This window comes from Marmota flaviventris, chromosome 2 (genome assembly GCF_047511675.1).
Source record: "Marmota flaviventris isolate mMarFla1 chromosome 2, mMarFla1.hap1, whole genome shotgun sequence".
Classification (NCBI taxonomy): domain Eukaryota; kingdom Metazoa; phylum Chordata; class Mammalia; order Rodentia; family Sciuridae; genus Marmota; species Marmota flaviventris.
Genome location: NC_092499.1, coordinates 85,970,360 through 85,988,181, shown reverse-complemented (window position 1 = coordinate 85,988,181; position 17,822 = coordinate 85,970,360). Strand labels below are relative to the sequence as shown.

Sequence of the window (17,822 nt, the reverse complement as noted above, 5' to 3'; positions counted from 1 at the left end):
CCGAATGTCTTCTTTGATATAAGCAGGACGACTCAAAACAGAGCAGGAGAAGAAGATTACCATCAAACAGGGACGAGAGGTGGGAGGGAATGGGAGAGAGAGGGGGAACTGCACAGAAGAGGGAAGGAGACCCGCATTGTTATACAAAAATACATATAAGAGGATGTGAGGCGAAGGGGAGAAAGAAAAATAAGAGAGAGAGAGAGAAATGAGTCATGGTAGATGGGGTAGAGGGAGGGGAGGGGAGGGGAAGGGAGAGTAGGAGGGATAGGAAGGGGATAGGAAGGGCAGCAGAATACAACAGACACTAGTATGGCAGTATGTATAAACGTGGCTGTATAATCAACGTGATCCTGCAATCTGTACACATGGGAATAATAAGAATTCATACCCCATTCGAAAAAAATGTATGATATATGATATGTCAAGATCAATGTAATGTTTTGAGCAACTAATAAATTTCTGATGTTTAAAAAAATAATAAAAAGAAGGACACAGAGAAAAGAATCATAAACTGAGCCCTGGGACACTACAACATAAGGAGAACAGTTAAAAGAGGAAGTACAGGTAGAGATAGGGGGAGTTTTTTTACTGATGTTGGGAGAATACCAAGAAGGTATGGTACCCTAGAAATCAAAGAAGGTCCTGTTTTAAGGTGCCATCAGTAATCTGTATTCAGTGCTGCTGATGGGTCAAGTGAGAGTGAGTTCTGAGTACTGATTACTGACATGGTGATGTCAGTCATAAATATAGTCTTAAACAATATTATCTTTACTAGTGTATGAATTTGTGTGACAATCCAAGAGACTCAAAGTGCCTTGTAACCCTCTCCTCTTTTCTAAACAAAGTAGCCCCCAGAAATTCCCCATATGAGTTTTCTTTCTGGGTTAAATAACTGTACATTCATGGATACACCTGACCTATAAGCAGCCTGAGATTGCTGATAACTGCTTAATAAGAACAAACAGTCAGTAATTGAATCGTAACTATTTGGATTGGATCCGGACTATTAGTGGGACAGGACATGAGAGATGCTTCAAGAAAAAGGATTTAGGAGAAGCCAGTTGTCCACAAAAGCCTTTTTTTTTTTTTCCTTATGATACTGGTAATTGAACCGAGGGGGTACTCTACCATTGAGCTATACCCCAGCCCTTTTATTTATTTTGAGACAAGTTCTTGCTAAATTGCCTAGGCTGGCCTTGAACTTGTAATCTTTCCTGTCTCAGCAGCCCAGGTTATTAGGATTACAGGCATGTGCCACCACACTCACCTCTAATAATTCTTGTAATATTCCAGGTAGTTCCTGCCAGGACAATGGAATGAAACTAACTGGTTAGCTACTCATCATTTTCACATGTTAGTGGTACACTGTGGCAATACACAGACCAGTGTTGATATTTTCCAAATGTTCCTAACATAACTTTAGCCTCAAATGCAACACTTGTTGGCCAGACAATCACGCTTTGAAATATGCAGGAGCAAAGGGATACAAAAGGGCAGTGTGAGGCATTTTTAAATGGTTGAAGGGTGTGAGCCATGTTTGTCCAGCTGGAATTTAGGGAGTTACACTGAGTGACATCTTGGGATATGTTTGGGATGGGAGGGGTCAGATTGTGGAAGGCTTGAAAAGTGTTTTAGGAAAACTCTGACATTCCTTGCAGGTAAGAGGCAACAATTATTAACCAAGATTTCAAAGAAGTCTGGATATGCAATGCTTCTAGGCTGTTAGTAGCAGGGAAACCTAACCACCTTAGGCTGCTTGAATGGGAGAGGGAACAATGGGAATTCAAAGCTGAGTGAGTAGCTGAATGGAGAGAACTACCTGAGAAGAGTGACTTGGTAAACATATGTAGTCAATATGAGAAGACACAAAGATAAGGAGTTGGGGGAACAAATCCCCTATGGGTACTGCCTCCTCATTCTCTGATCTGCCAGTGCCTCCTTCTGAATGAATCACAGGAAGCCATGGGGGGTAAGAGTCTGCTGATTAGGCATATATGGGTCAAACTCCCAATACACAGAATGGAATACAGTCAGACAGAGATAAGCAAAACAAAGAGGGAAAGTATCACTTGGAGCCATGCTTTTGAAAGAGTGATCTAATGACATAGTGCAGGGGAAACAGAGTGGAGAGACTAAAGGTGTGGGAGCCTGGTGCTTTTCTGGTTCTGAAACAGCTGAGTATCCCATGTACTACTACATCAGCAGCAGGTCCACATGAATAGGCTTGAGGTTCCTGATCCTTTCCATCAGGAATTGCAGAACTTTTAAGCAGTAGAGTAGGATGCAGGAGCATAACCAACTCAATACCAAAGCAATGTTTCACAGACACAGGTCTAAGTGGCTTTGAAATAAGCCTGAGAGAATGTCCAGTTCCTCACCTTTAAGTGGGTGGGAAAGAGGTCACTAGTATGAATGAACATCAGGATGCTGGGCAATGGTGGGGAGAGATACAAGTCATCAGATCTAAGATGACTTGCAGAGCACAGTACAAATGCTGCAATTCTGGGGTGGGAGAAAACTCAGCAAAGACGGAAACGTAAGGAATCATCTTTATCTGGGACAAGGAAAGAGTAAGCAAATCAGAGAGAAATGGGGGTGACTTAGAGAAGTGTGTGGGAGACCTCTATCTTCTTAAAAGAAATGTGAAGCAAGGTCATGGGCTGAGAAGCAAGATGGTGGTGATCACTATGGGAATTGTACAGAAGTAATGAAAGAAAATCTTCCTCTTGGAAAAGTTCAATGGGTTAACATACAGGATGCTACATCTGCTTCCTTCTTAACATAAACTCTTAATAAATCCTGTGATCAGGTAATAACTTTTGTTTCAAAATTTTCCCTCAAAGCACCACAATTTTTATTCTGTTCTGACGATATGGATTTCTAAAAGACTGAATCACATGGACGGCAGGTGTTTATTATTTATAAATGGGATAATGTAAGGTGCTAAGAAATTAATCTTATATATAACTAATCCCAAATGCAAGAAACAATTGCTAAATAACAAATTATTAAAGTGTAGGGCAAGTATATATTAAGAGAACATATGATAGGAACGCAACATAGAATCTTTACTTAGCATGTCTGTTATAGTGTACCAATAAGATATAAAATGACTATGCTGTGATCAACTTTAAATTTTAAATGACTCTATACAGTCATTTAAAATATAGTCATTTAAAATTTAAAAATGATCATATAATATGCATATATATGCACATATGTATGTCTTTGGTAATTTAGTGATTTAAGGAAAATTAATCTCAAATAAAAATGATTTAAAATGGTTAAAAAGTGTGTTCTAAGTATATGTTAAGATAAACATATTTAAAATAATTGATATGATAGTATAATATGGAAATCCTTACTTACAATGTTTTGTATAGTCTACCAATTAGAAATAATATGTGTATTACTATGCACAGATCAACGTTAAATTTTAAAAATAGAGTACAACTATGTATCTTTGGTAATTTTAATGATTAATGCTTTAATTAAGAGATGAAGTACATGCAGACATATGCAATAAACTGACATAATTAATCATACTGAAAAGAATAACATGATAAATGCATATGTATATTGTGAATTATACAACACACATGCAAATCATACACACATTATCACACACAGGCATTATTTTTCCTACAGTCAAAATGTAACATCTTCAAGTATTACTCCAACTACTGCATTAATCTTTAAAAATAAAGTAGTATGCTTATTTTTAAATATTATTATGATTTGAAAAAAAATTTAAACCAAGAAACTCAAGCCAATGAAAACAGAGCAGACACTTTTAGTGGCCACATCTCTGTGCGGACTAAACTGGAAACAAATCCCTGTATTATGTATCTGTTGCTCCACAGTGTCATTTAAATAGAAGTCTGAGCACTGGGGAGTTTAGTAAGGCCTTTCGTTACAATGTCAAATTAATCGATCTACCTTTCTCTGTCTTTCTTGTTTATTAATGTTGAATACTGAATATATTTATCACTGAGTAGATGAAAAAAGAGCAACATTGGTCGAAAAACAATTTTTTATTGAAGAAGTAATTACTTAAAAACACAGCTCTCAGATTCATCTTTGAAAAAAAGTCCTAAAATGAAGGCAATTTAAACATGAATATATTTGGTGCTTAAACACTGCTGTATGAATGCTTGGTAAGAGCAGACTGGCTCCCCAAACCTCAACAGACAGGGCGGGCTGAAGTGACAATGTACAATCAAAAACTCTAAGAACACGCTTAAGGGTATTCATAAATAGCTACTTATCATGTGGTTATGTCAACTTTTTCCACTCTACAGCAACTTGGAGATGTCCTGTTAATTAGGCTTTTGGACTGAACTTAGTAAAAAAAAAAAAAATTAATGTGGAACTTAAAAGTTACTGAAGGAGGGAAAAAGTACCTCTTGGATTCTTATACCCACTATGCAGCATTAGTTTTTCTAATAGGGAACAAGGTATATACGAATGTGTTAGATGAGACAATTGATTTTTCTGATCATTTTGAAAACAATCTGGGTAAAAGTGACTACTTTTAGTAGTGGGAGTACTGCTAAAGATGTTTCCTCTTTGCAGGTGAATTGAAACCACATGTATGAATCAGAAAGAGAAAATCTTTAAAAATTGTATTTCAATGCATTCTAATTCTAATGCTTAAACCTAAAGAGAAATATTTATAAAATCTGCTGTTGTGTGAACCAAAGATAATAGCTTCACAGATGACTTTTTCTCATCTGGGATAAGAAGACAATACGTTTATTAATATATTAACATTATGAGATTCTATAACATTTTGAAGATTTCTTTGAAATGAAAAGTCTACTTTACTTTTTAATTAAATCTGTTTCCCAGAAAGGTCTTTAAGGATCTACAAAGTACCGTGCGTTTTCTTATTGCTGACAGTTCTTGAAACCACGCTTGAATGCTTTCTTTATCCTTTGGTGAACAATTGAAAGATCATATGCAAAAAGACTGTTTTTTCTTTTTCTTGCCATATAATTAAGGCATTTTAATATATTTCCTCATAGTTGTTACAAAAGCAAATTATTAAGATTCATAGATTTGAGATGATTTTGATTCCAGTGGTTATATAAACACATAATGTATCATTTTTTTCTAAACATGGATTTGAAAAATATAAAAATACTCTCTCAAGGATAAAAAGATTAATGTGTAGAAAATTAAGCTGAAATTTGTCTTCTTGTGTTACCTTCATATATGTAAATAATGTCCAAAAATTAAAAAAAAAACACATTTGGTTAACTATCCTTTAATATAAATTTAGAAAATAATAAATTCATATTAAGACATTTTCTCCTAATCATGTATTTTGAGAGTCTGAGATTTTCAAGAGTTTTTTTTTTTTTTGGTTGTCATTACTTACAGATATAAATACTATATATATGCTTTAAGAGACAAATGAAGATTATAAAAATCACATAAAAGTTAAGATTTTAATTTAAATGTACCTATTCTGAACAAGATGCATCTAGAAAGAAATACATTTAGTTTAATACTCTTTAAGTTGGGAAACTATATCTGCAACTTAAGAAATTGCTTTTGTAAATAATGATAAAAAGGAAAGCTTACAATATAAAAAATGCTTTAAAATTCTAAAATTACACATTTTCAATCATTTAAGTAAGTAACAACCAAAAAGATTTGTGCTGCTATTTAGAATTATACCCTTTTCAGGGCACACAAAAACTAGTTAATAGGTTTCTGTCATATTCTGAAGAAATGTTCAGATTTCTTAGTCCTTTTTCTACATTAAAAGATATTGGTTTGCTTTTGGGTTAACATACTGCACTTGGACTTAGGTAACTTTTGGGATAAAATTCGGAGAACTGAAAAAACATTTTTAGATTATACCTTATGATTTTAAAACAGGTATTGGAAGTATATTAGAAAATATAGGATATTATAATTTTATATTAAAAATAATACTTCTGAACATGACTGATGTAATAATTCCCCTAATTTTTTTGCAAAACAATTTCAAATGCATACCTTTCCATGTCTGTCTTTAAAACTGTATATTACCCTTTACATCAATCCATCAATCTCTCTCTCAACTTAATAACCCTTTTGCTGGAATATTTAAAGGAAGTCCCAGGCACCAAGTCACTCTCTCTACATATTTTTTAATGTATGCTTTAAAAAAAGAGGGCTTCTTATTTTTAATATTTATTTCTTAGCTATAGGTGGACACAATATCTTTATTTTTATGTGGTGCTGAGGATTGAACCCAGTGCCTCACACATGGTAGGCAAGTGCTCTACCTCTGAGCCACAACCCCAGCCCCAAAAAGGACATTTTCTTATAACATAATTTCATAAATAATTTCTTACATAATGCCACAATGGCACTACCATGTCTAACAAAATTAACCATAATTTCTAGGTTGTAAGAATTCATACCAAACATATTTAACTTTCAATGACTATCTCATAAAGATATTTCTGCAGTCCCCTGGATGGTCTCAAACTGCAGCAAGTTCAACTTCATTTACTTATGACGTCTCAGGTTTCTTTCCTAGTCCAGTTCCTGTCTTTCTTGGTTAATTTTCATGCCCTTGTCTTGTTGAAGAAACTGTTTGGCCTTCTTTTTCAATTTGACTTGGAATGTCACTGCTCAGGAAAATGGAACATTGGGATGACAAAGTGTGAAAACTTCCAAACCTCAAATTTATTCTTTGGCTATCCAGGGGCAAAGGGAAACCTTGAGACACTTCTATTTATTTAATGATCTGAATAATTTTTAGGAAGCTTTTAAACAATTCTTTCATATTAAAAGAGTAAAAAGCCATAATCATCATTCATAAAATTTGTTTTATAATATTAGTATCTTTGATATACTATACTATTTAATAGGGTTAAGCTTATTTATTCATAAATCAAATGACACCAAATAAGCAAATTAATGTTTACTAACTCCATGTTTATAAATTCCCTTTGTAGAACATATGAAGACATAATTGCTTTTAGTTATTTTTGGGAAAGAAATACAATTAAGTATGTCTCTTAACTTTTATTTTTATTTTCTTTTTTTAAAGAATTGTTTAACCAGACAAGCATGTTTTTATGAATTTAATTTGTGAGAAGCTTAAATATTAAGTTGAGTTACTTAGGACTATAAACCAATTATTGGCTGTGTCTTAAAATATCATGTACAATTTTTTTAAGGAGAGACAATTAGAAAATTTAGAGGATTATAAAGTGCCGATAAAAATTATAAAATATTAGAAGCAAAATGAAACTTTTAAATGTGGTATCCAGCTAAATATGTAAATTAACATATATTAGATTGGCTTAGCCTTTCTTCAAAACAGCTTTAGCTAATAAAACTTCAAAAAGATCAGTGATGTACCATTTTTAAAAATCTAAAATATAAATGTCTTTAAATGGAACCATATGAAATGAATGACAGCAAAGCAATCATAGATAAAATTACCAAACTCAAATGAAATAAATTCAAAATGAAAAAGATGAAGGGCAATTAAGTACCTATTTTGACAATGTGAAGTGGTCAAGTTTTTAAAAGTATGACACAGGAACCTTAACCTATCTATATATGAGTGATAAATGAGGCATTTTGTGTCATTACATTCCCATAAATCACTTTCTTTAACTGCTGACGGCTTTTATCAGATCTAACCTTTTCAAGCTTCTATTAGAGTGCTAACATTTTCAACTTTGACACATGTGCAGTTTACAAATTCTGCAGCTGATTAACTCTGGACAGAAGCTCACTGGCATCATTGTCTTCAAGTTGGGCAAAAGCCTTGGGGTCTCAAAAACTCAGACATTTACATTACAGTACAAAAATCTCAATTAATATAAGGGATTGGGCTGTAAGAATTGCTCAGCGATTATTTTCTGTTGGTAAACAAACATGAACAAGACTTCATTTCTCATGAAACAAGTGATCTAGGAAACACTAAGAAAAAAATTAGAAAAAGAATCCTGGGATGACAAGGACTAACTTCTAATAAAGTTTTTTTCTTTGTGTGTGTGTGTGTGTTTATGTAAAGATATATATAGCTTAAAATTATTTTCTTTGGCAATCAAGAAATACTTTGCAAAAAATGACTGCTAAACTTCAGTTTTGAGCAATCAAAGCAAAGGCAATCCAAGATCAATACGTCATGTGGGGTGAGGACTAAGAACCCCAATAAAACATAATACTGATAAAACCATTTTAGTGAATTTTATGGAAAGTTGTTAAATCAAACTAAAATATATTGCTTAGCTTTCCTATAAATTCTAAACATTCTAAGTTAAAGGTTATTTTAGCTAATTCAATCAAGCAATCCATTTCAAAACTAGAAAATAAAAATTCTTATTCTGCATACTTTTAAAACTGTTGTGTTGAGATTATAAAGACAAAGCATGTGAAAGGTAATGCAAGTTCTGGTCAAGTTACTAAAATACTAAATCTTCCTTCATAGAATGTCTTTATTATAAAGTTGGAATGAACTACTTATTACCAACACAAAACATTCTAAATAATTATAAGATAAAACTTTAATATAATCAAAATACTTGCCTATCAATAGTGTAGAAATAGAGTGTATATAAGCTAAAACCTTCTTTCACATTGCAAATTAGACAAGATCCAGACTTTACAAGATCAAAACTTCACAAAGTTTTAATTTTAAAGGTCCGGATTTCTTCATGGAAAAGTGAAATATAACAGTTTGAGGGCTTTGATGATTAACACAAAATTGTACAGGTAGATATATGTAGGCTAATGCATTCATGTAAATAGCATATTCATAGATACATTTGAGCAGATGTTCAAGAGATTTGTGAGGACAAAGACATCAAAGAAACAGGTAGAAAATAAAACTGACCCAGGCCTTGAAATAAAGTTGAAGTTTAAGAAAACACTGTCATTGACATTAATAGCCAGACAGAATAAATCTTGATGCTGGTTGTTGGACCACCAGAAGCCTGCTACTTCAAATAGCATCAGTTTTGATAAGAACTAGGAGCCATCAAGCCTACATAATAAAATCCAAAGAGATGGACTCAGCGGCACTAAAGTAAAATGTTCACAGAATACCTCCTGCGGCAAATTGCCTTTTGTTGATAAATGACAAATCTTAGAAAAATAGTGGGGGAAGGACAACTTTTTCTAGCATCACAACCCATGTAGTCTTGTAATGTCACCATCTAAGGCCTATCCATGACAAATTAAAAACTTCTTTATTTCACTAATAATGTCACTCATCACAGTAGCTGAGCAGTTACACTTTGACAATTCAGATGTAAATCCTGGGTTGCCTATGAGTATTCATGACAAAGGCATATTTATCATTTAAAACAAAAGGACATGACTTCTTGGTGTTCATATCAAAGACCAGTGATGGATGAGGCCATGCTAATCAAAAGACCGGCAAGAAAGAACACAGATGTTTGCTACTTTGATTAAGAAAAGACTATTCCCTACCCCCAAACCTCCCCAATATGATCATTTCAAGTTGTTTTAAATGTATAGTTTTAAGTAGATATCTAAGAATTTAAAATTCTCTGCTATGACTTTTACAATAAAATTAATAGTTTTCCCAGCCACAAATTATAGAGGCAAAACTTCCTCAAATTAGAAAGATGAAACCACCAGAGGAAAATAGGTTTCATCAGATGTAACCCACAGCGGGATTTCCACAACTGGTATTATCCTCCTCAATTATTATTTTTTTCAATCCATAAAATCAAGAGGAAAAAAGTCTGCCATCTCCAACTTTTGCCACAGCACAACTGTGAACTGAAATCAATGTTATGAACAATAGAGAAAACAAGGTTTGAAACATTCTTACATATTTGTTATTGACCATTGTGCCTTTGCTTTTCATTCCAAGTGCTGTTCAAGTTGAAAGCACTTAAAAATAATTGTTCACATTTTAAGGATTATTTAAAGCCTTCTACACAATTAATTCTGGTGATTTTAGCATTCATCACCCTTTTGGATGAGAGAATAAAAAAAAAAAAGCAAATGTATTTAGAGCTGGTGCTATTGATAGCACTTCCTCCCATCCCACTGATGAAGAGCTATCATCAGGGCTGGCTAATAGAAATCCAATTTACAAGGCCCTGCTCATTTGAGTGCCTTTCAAGAGGCACAGGATTGGTAACCCTTCAGACCTGCAAACAAATTCCTGCTCTCCTAGGGTAGAACTATTCTAATATTGGGGGGACTGGGAAGTTATCACTGCAAGGTCACCTTGAAGAAGTATGGACAGTTGGAAGGGATGGGGTGGGGGTTGTTAAGAAATCCATTTACTACCATTTGTCCTTGCTCAGTGAAGTACACTTGTTGATAAGCTTTTAATAGAGCTGTATACTATTAAAAAAAAAAACCCTCCAACATAAAGCCATATGAGAGGAAAGAACTACTTGTGTATTACAAAAATACTTGGCCAGCTATTTTTTTTTTTTTTTTGGTGGGGTAGGATCTTCATCCTCTCAAAATGATGGGTGCATGCAGTCACCCTTAGCACTTGTGTCATCTATTGCTTCTTGTATGTCATATTAATGATGTGGTGTTGAACACAACCATGAGGTTTGAGTCTAAGTGCATTCCATTATGCATTACCAAGTTGTATCCATGCATTTACCAGAGTCTACTTTTTAGTATCCATAGTAACTATTATATGTCCTCCTTATAATAGGTACATCCTCTTTTTAAAAAAAGTTATATACATGCTTTTCATAGTGGAAGCTAATAGTTGAATATTTCAGAGGGTTTAACACTCAATATATTAAAAAGTATTTACAGAATAACAAAAATGTTTCACCTTTTGGCCCTTTTATGAAAAATTTACTGGATGCCTAATATATTTAATATTCAGTAGCATGTGAGAATAATTTTTATGCAACTCTGATAGTTAGAAAGATAGATAACTCAATTACTAGATCATCTATCAAAATATTCAGATGTATAAGAGGCTACTAAAAAGATTGATGACTGAGAAAGTCCACTGATTCTCTAGCCATCATATTCATGCATTTGGCCAGACAACATTTTTCGCTGCCTTCACAAGCAAGCTTCATTACCCATCACTCCACTGAAAAGAGTTTATTATGAGGCTGCCATCTTGGCAAGACTATTATTTAGATGATAAATGCTGAGGAGGAAAAAGTACGTCTACTTTCTTTTTTTTTATAAGCAAAAAGATGAGCTTTTCTGACAGATAAAACAAACAGCATCTACATTTCTAATTAACTTAAATTTGGCAGATACAAATATAGGTCAGTTAAAGCTATGATGTTATCTTCTGTCTGAATTTTACCCTTAATTTGTAAAATGTAAATTAACTAATTAGAAGAAAAACAGCATGATTAGTGACAAAATGCTTCAGCTGGGTCTTTGCTTCCTGACATTTATGATCAACTATAATGAATTATTGCTTTTTAAAATAATTGATAGAATTTTTTTTCTCACTATAATGAAAGAAATTTTACTACAAATTTATAAAAGAAGGCCAGGAACCTGACAAAATGACAGAACTTTGTGGTGTACTTTCTGAGAAAAAGATGTAGATAAAAGGCCATAATAGTAGAAACAGTTGGGTTAATTTATGCCTGTGTACTTACGGGTGGATTTGGAGCAAAGAAGTGTATAGATGTTGAATCACTAATAAACCCAGTTATAAAGACTGTTTTCTATATTCAAAAAAGTATGCTTTAAACTGGGCTCTACTATAGTTTATGTGGATTTTCTGTGTAATCAAGCAATTAGCAGGAACAGTGATGGGTTGGAGTTGCAGTGTTGAATGGAGAATGAATAAAAAAGATTTGGCCACTGGAGTTTCAGTAGTAAAACCTGTCATTGTTAAATAAAACTAATCTATGTAACAGTTAAGGGAAAAGAGGTTTTCAACCATTCCTATGTAGATAAGGATTCTACAATGAGAATAAGTACATCTACAATGTCAGAAATAAATGTCAACTAAAAATTACATAAAATTGGGCTGGGGATGTGGCTCAAGTGGTAGCACGCTCACCTGGCATGCGCAGGGCGCTGGGTTCGATCCTCAGCACCACATAAAAATAAAATAAAGATGTTGTGTCCACTGAAAACTAAAAAATAAATATTAAAAAAATTTCTCTCTCAAAAAACAAAAACAAAACAAAACAAAACAAAACAAAAAACCAAACATAAAATCCTGAGATTTAAAGCATGCAGAGTGGCCATGCTTTGACACAGCACAGTGTGTGTGACCAGTCTTGGTCAGGCAGAGTAGGATGGGGGCTGTCAGTTATCATAGCACACAAACTTAAGGTCTCATATGCACAAGGAATACCAGATAAACTGGAGCTGAAGCCACGTGGTAGGGTAGACAGAAGCTGAACATGAGCCATTTTGAGCAGGCACTTGGTTTCCTGGTGTTTGATAATATTTGAAAGGATGGAGAAAATACAAAGAAAACTGTCTCAAACAAAATGGATATGTCCAGGGTATTACTGGAAAGTTCAGTGAATATGAAAGGCAGATGAATAGTTAAAACAATTAAGTACTTCAAAACTAACATTAAAACTGATTTTAGTTAGCCACTAACTTACTTACCTTGGACAAACTTACTTAATTTCATTTAGCAGGCAGTTATCACTTCTGGAGACAATCTTATTGACATATTTGAATACTTTTCCAATATCATGAAAAATGCATAAAACTCTCCACACTTTGCAAAATGTAATCTAAATGCTTGAAGAATATTATTACATTTATTTTATACTGAATAGCTATGGAGACAGCAGGATAATCTTTCTAAATAGCTGCTTCTGATTAAAAAGAACATTTTTATAAAAGTATTAAATTTATTTTATATTTTAGAAATTCATTAATAATAAACATTTTTCTTCCTGTCTTTATACCACTGTGATATTGAATTAAGAAATAATATGGGTAACTAATCAAAGCCCCACTTCACAGTATATAAATTTAACACAGAAAAACACATTTATACACAACAGAAAAGTCTCTTGGCAGAACTTTGGCCTCCACCTAACTCTTCGACCTCTTAGTACATGATATACCTACAAGGCAATTACTTCAAAAGCTACCTAAGATTTTCCTCTACGTACATTAATCTTGCACTTTAAGAGGTAAACCTCAAACATTTGAACTGCAATAAATTGGTTTCTATCACGAAGATAAAGAAAGACTATAAAACATATAGCATATAGACCTCATTTGTTTAGATTTTCTCCTGGTAGCTATTAACAATCTCCATTCACATTTGTCATTTTGAAAAACTAATTTAATTTTTTAAATTAAAAGCATTAATAGTTTCAAGATAGGTTTTCAGCTTGATAGTAACTGGGAAAAAAGGGCTAGAGGAATTTAAAAAGCAATAATTTACATCCATTTAAATTCTTTATTATTTCTGCATTGAAGGCAGCATTTCGTGTTTGAGGAGTGTGTTATCTGTGTAGAAGAAGAAAGGCAAATAGAGAAATGCAATGAGTGTCAGGTGTCCTGACCAAACCTGAGTCCCTCGGTGTTGCAGGAAGGTCAGACCCTTTCAGCACTGTGCTGGTGTGTCAAAACACGTCAACAAACCATCACACTGCGGGAAGAAGAATGACCTTTCAGTTCTTTATGTTTGGGCTGCCCATGGAGCTTTGGATGTGGGTATGCATGAATGGTTTTCCTAGCTGCTTGACAAATGCAACTCCCAAGGTTTCTTTCAAGTATGACTGTTAAAAGCTCTCAGTTTTTATATTTTGGAACAACTTTCTTAATCCACATAACTCACAGAGGGAAGTGATGTGAAGTCAACTATCTCAAATAGTGAGATTCAATGTTACCAGATGAAGATTACCTTATAGATGTTCAAATGAGAGAAACGTAGATGGAGAATCAGTAAATTTAGAAACAATTTTATTTGTTCTAAGAGCCATAAATACTGTTCATCAATTCTCTAAACTTTATCACAGACATCACATTATGGTTGTCTTCTTTTTCTATTAAAAGAAAGGCATTTCTCTACTCTCTCTGTGAAGAACCACTTTACCTATTTCTACTGCAGTAGATCCCTAAATCTGTTATCTCTGATCCATTACTTGGATTCCTCTTCCACAGCCCAGTTGCTTTTGAGCATCTCTAAGAATCCTAGCTAAAGTTATTGCTCACCTATTTTTTTCCATTCCTAATTCTTTAATACACCATTATTTTCTCCACCACCAATATTAAAACCTCAACATTGTCTTTGTTCCATAACCCTCAATACATTTTTATTAATGTTGTATTGAACACTGGTCTACTTGCCAAATTCTGTAGATTATCTCCACAGTCTCTTTATGTTTATATGAACTTCTTCCATTTTCACTGCTACCACTATAATTTGGGAACTAATGGATTATTGCAACATGGATGACTGTAGGACCAAAAACGTTCCTTGCTTCAATTTCTTACTTCCACTCTGAGCATTGTACTACCAGAATATCTATCCTGAAGTTAGGTCCTGGTCATACCAGATTTCTATTCAAAAACTTCCTCTGGCTTTCCAACTCTGTGACCTTCACCCAGACACTTAACTTCTCCATGCCTTATATGAAATGGAAATAAAATGCTAGTATCTACTTCAGAGAACTAATAAGTAGATTAAAGTGAATAATGCATGTAAGTGCTAAACCAGTGTCTTCAACACAGCTGGTGCTCAATGTTAGCTGATTTTATCATCTATGTACATGCTCTATTTCCCTATTAGACTGAATTAAAGTCTCTGAAGGCAAGATTAGGTTTTGTTCACCCTTTTATGCCCTGAAATGCATAATATCCTGTGTCCACACAGAAAGAACTCAATAAAAAGTTACTGATTTTAATCATGTATCTATTCTAACACTGGCAGATCAGTTTGATAGAATCTGTTGCATTAGAAATTTGTAATTGTGAAATAGTATCATTTCACATTAACATAATGAAAGGCAAATGGAACTGGCCAAATATTGTAGGCTAGTGTTGAGTTCAATGTTTATATAGCTGACCACATTGTCCTTCAAAAAAGAAGAACAGTAAAATACCATGTCTCTGAATGTCCTGTTTCTATTCCCAAAAACCCAGACAAGTTAAGAAAACAATGAGAGCAAGCATGAGCCAGAAAGACCTGATGTATATTATTTTGAAAGACACTGGCTTTCTCTTAGGCACAAAGGGAATGAAGACAAGTTAGTGTTGTTTGTAGAAAGGTACTTTCTTGAATGTACACCAGGATAGCTGCTCGTTGGGATGCTGGTCATACAAGTAAACTAAGCAGCTGACGCTGATGATGTCACCACTTCTGCAGTCTCACATATAACCACCCTCCCCACCCCCCCGCCATGGTAACTGACTCAGAACTGGGGGCACTATGAAGAGAATATGTATCACTCATCTAGTCAACCACCACAGGACAAAGTGCCATGAGGGACAGAGGCACTCTTTTCTGGAGCAGAATCCTAAGGGATGGGGGCACTGCTTGGCAAGGCACCATGAAGAACAGAGGTGCTACCAGTTTAGCCTGGGTCACTAAACACTTTTTACGGAAGTCATTGATTTCTTATAAGCTTTCTCCATTAAATCTTATATCTTACACGCTGTCTCCTGGCACAGTCTTTGGCCTTTCAGCAACCTATCCTACTGCCCTGGCACACCTGGGCTCTAGATGTCATAATGGCCTAAGAGCCCACAATGAATGGCTTCAGTTTTATCACCTTCATTATCAACAAGGAGGGCTTTTAAAATACCATAGCTGAAGCTATCAAGGATAACCAAGAGAGCCTCTTATTTGCAGTAGTTGAGAAGTTTTGTGAATTCTAAAAAAAAAAAAAAAAAAAAAAAAAAAAAAAAAAAATTAAAATTAAAATTAAAATTTTTAAAAATCCTTTTTATTAAATTAAGGGATTTTCTTTGGTGATTTGATGGTGGTTAGCACAGCTGCCAGTAAGAAGTGGGAAGGAAATGACAAACAGAAGTATAAAAGAGAAGCAAAAAGGAGTTAACAAGATAACTTTCTGGTACAATCCTATGTGAGAAAATAAGAATATATAAAACCCAAGAGACATCTCAGTGTCTGTGATTCAGGTGGGACAACGAGGAAAACAAGAGAACGGAATTCACACAAATATTGTTATTCTAGTTTCTAGCTGACTTTGGAAACTGGATACTTATATGAAGTAGACTACATACCGATTTCTCTTTATGAGTATGAGACATGCAAATCATATTAGTGACTCACTTTCTATATTTCACATATGTGAGAAGGGAATGAGCAAGGGCAAACTAAGGAAAAATAGCCTTCTAACCTATAAGTCAATTATCCCAGGAGATTCTTGAATGATATTAAACAGCAGAAGATACCTAGAAATGAAGAAATGTGTTCCTTAACAGGTAGAGGGACAGTAAAGGCATAATTGCTCAAACAAGGCTCTATCTTGTCAAATAATACTCTGCATTACTTTATCCAAGAGGGAGAAGAAGTTCTAATTGAGTGCTACCAACAGAGAATCAAAGAAAGATGCCTTCTAACAACCATATGCTCATTAATGAAACCTTAGTCTTGATCATACAAGCCTTCTCTTCTATAGGGCAAGAAGTATTGATTTAAAAATTCCATTTTAATCCTCAAAAGCCTGAGCAAAAGAGAAGACAATACATGAATGTGTGTGTGTGTGTGTGTGTGTGTGTGTGTGTGTGTGAGAGAGAGAGAGAGAGAGAGAGAGAGAGAGAGAAATGTGTATCAAAAGAAATAAACATGAGATTTGCATAGTATTTTTCATGAATTTTCTATTCATTTTCAATGCTTAAGAAAATTTGTTTATGATAACAGTGAAATTTATAAGATAAAAGGCATAAATAAGATTACAAAGTTAATGTTCAACAAGAGAAACTGGTTTATAACTGGTTAAAGTGTGTGCTAAACACTGTAATTGAGACTCCTATTTTCTTCTAAGATGGGATAAACAGGGACTGGGCTTAGCCTCTCATGGATACAACTCAAAACAAAAACAAAACAGATCATACAACAATTTGTAAACACTGGGCATTAAGCAATAAAGGACTGAGATTTGTGAGTGATGGGACACAAAAGCTCCAGTTCACTTCTTGGACAGACTTTCTATACTGTGATGCATAAAGGATGAACACAGGTGAAGTCCAGTGTTCTCCCTGAGTTGAGGAGCTATAACTTGAGGAATGGGAAGACCAAATCACATAGGGTTTGTAGGGCAGAATATCTTTAGGAGAGAGCTGCACAGAGAATTCTGCAGACCTGCAGTAGGTCTTTCTCCTGGATATGGCAGAATATTGATCAGTGCACGTATGTGAAGACATATAGTAGTCCCTCTTTACCTGAAGGGGCCATTTTCCAAGATCCCAGTGGATGCCGAAACCGAAGATAGTACTGAAATATACACATATATATAACTTCACATAGTACCAGGGCTAATGGCGTTTCATGTTTTAGGACCTGTTGCCTCCTTTGTGTTATTACTCTTGTACTCTGGAACCATTATTAAGTAAAATAAGGGTTACTGGATCAAAAGCATTCAGATACAATGACAGTCAATCTGACTGCCCAAGATAGCTACTAAATGATTAACAAACAGGTACTTTATGCAAATATTCTGGACAAAGGCATGAGTCACATCCTGGATAGGACAGAGAAGAATGGCATGGAAGTTCATCATGCTATTCAGAACATTATATAATTTAAAACTTATGAATTGATTATTTCTGTATTTGTTCATTTAATATTTCATACCATGGATATGAAACCCTGGAACAGAAAAACATGAGTAAGGGAGGGCTACTGTAGAAAACTTGAATACTATCAA

The 17,822-nt window shown here is 34.2% G+C and overlaps 1 protein-coding gene across 2 annotated transcripts in view; it reads right to left on the bottom strand.

Moving 5' to 3' along the window:
- Cdin1 (CDAN1 interacting nuclease 1) overlaps positions 1 to 17,822 on the bottom strand; it is a 223,499-nt gene that overhangs the window by 67,379 nt on the left and 138,298 nt on the right. The window lies entirely within an intron of this gene.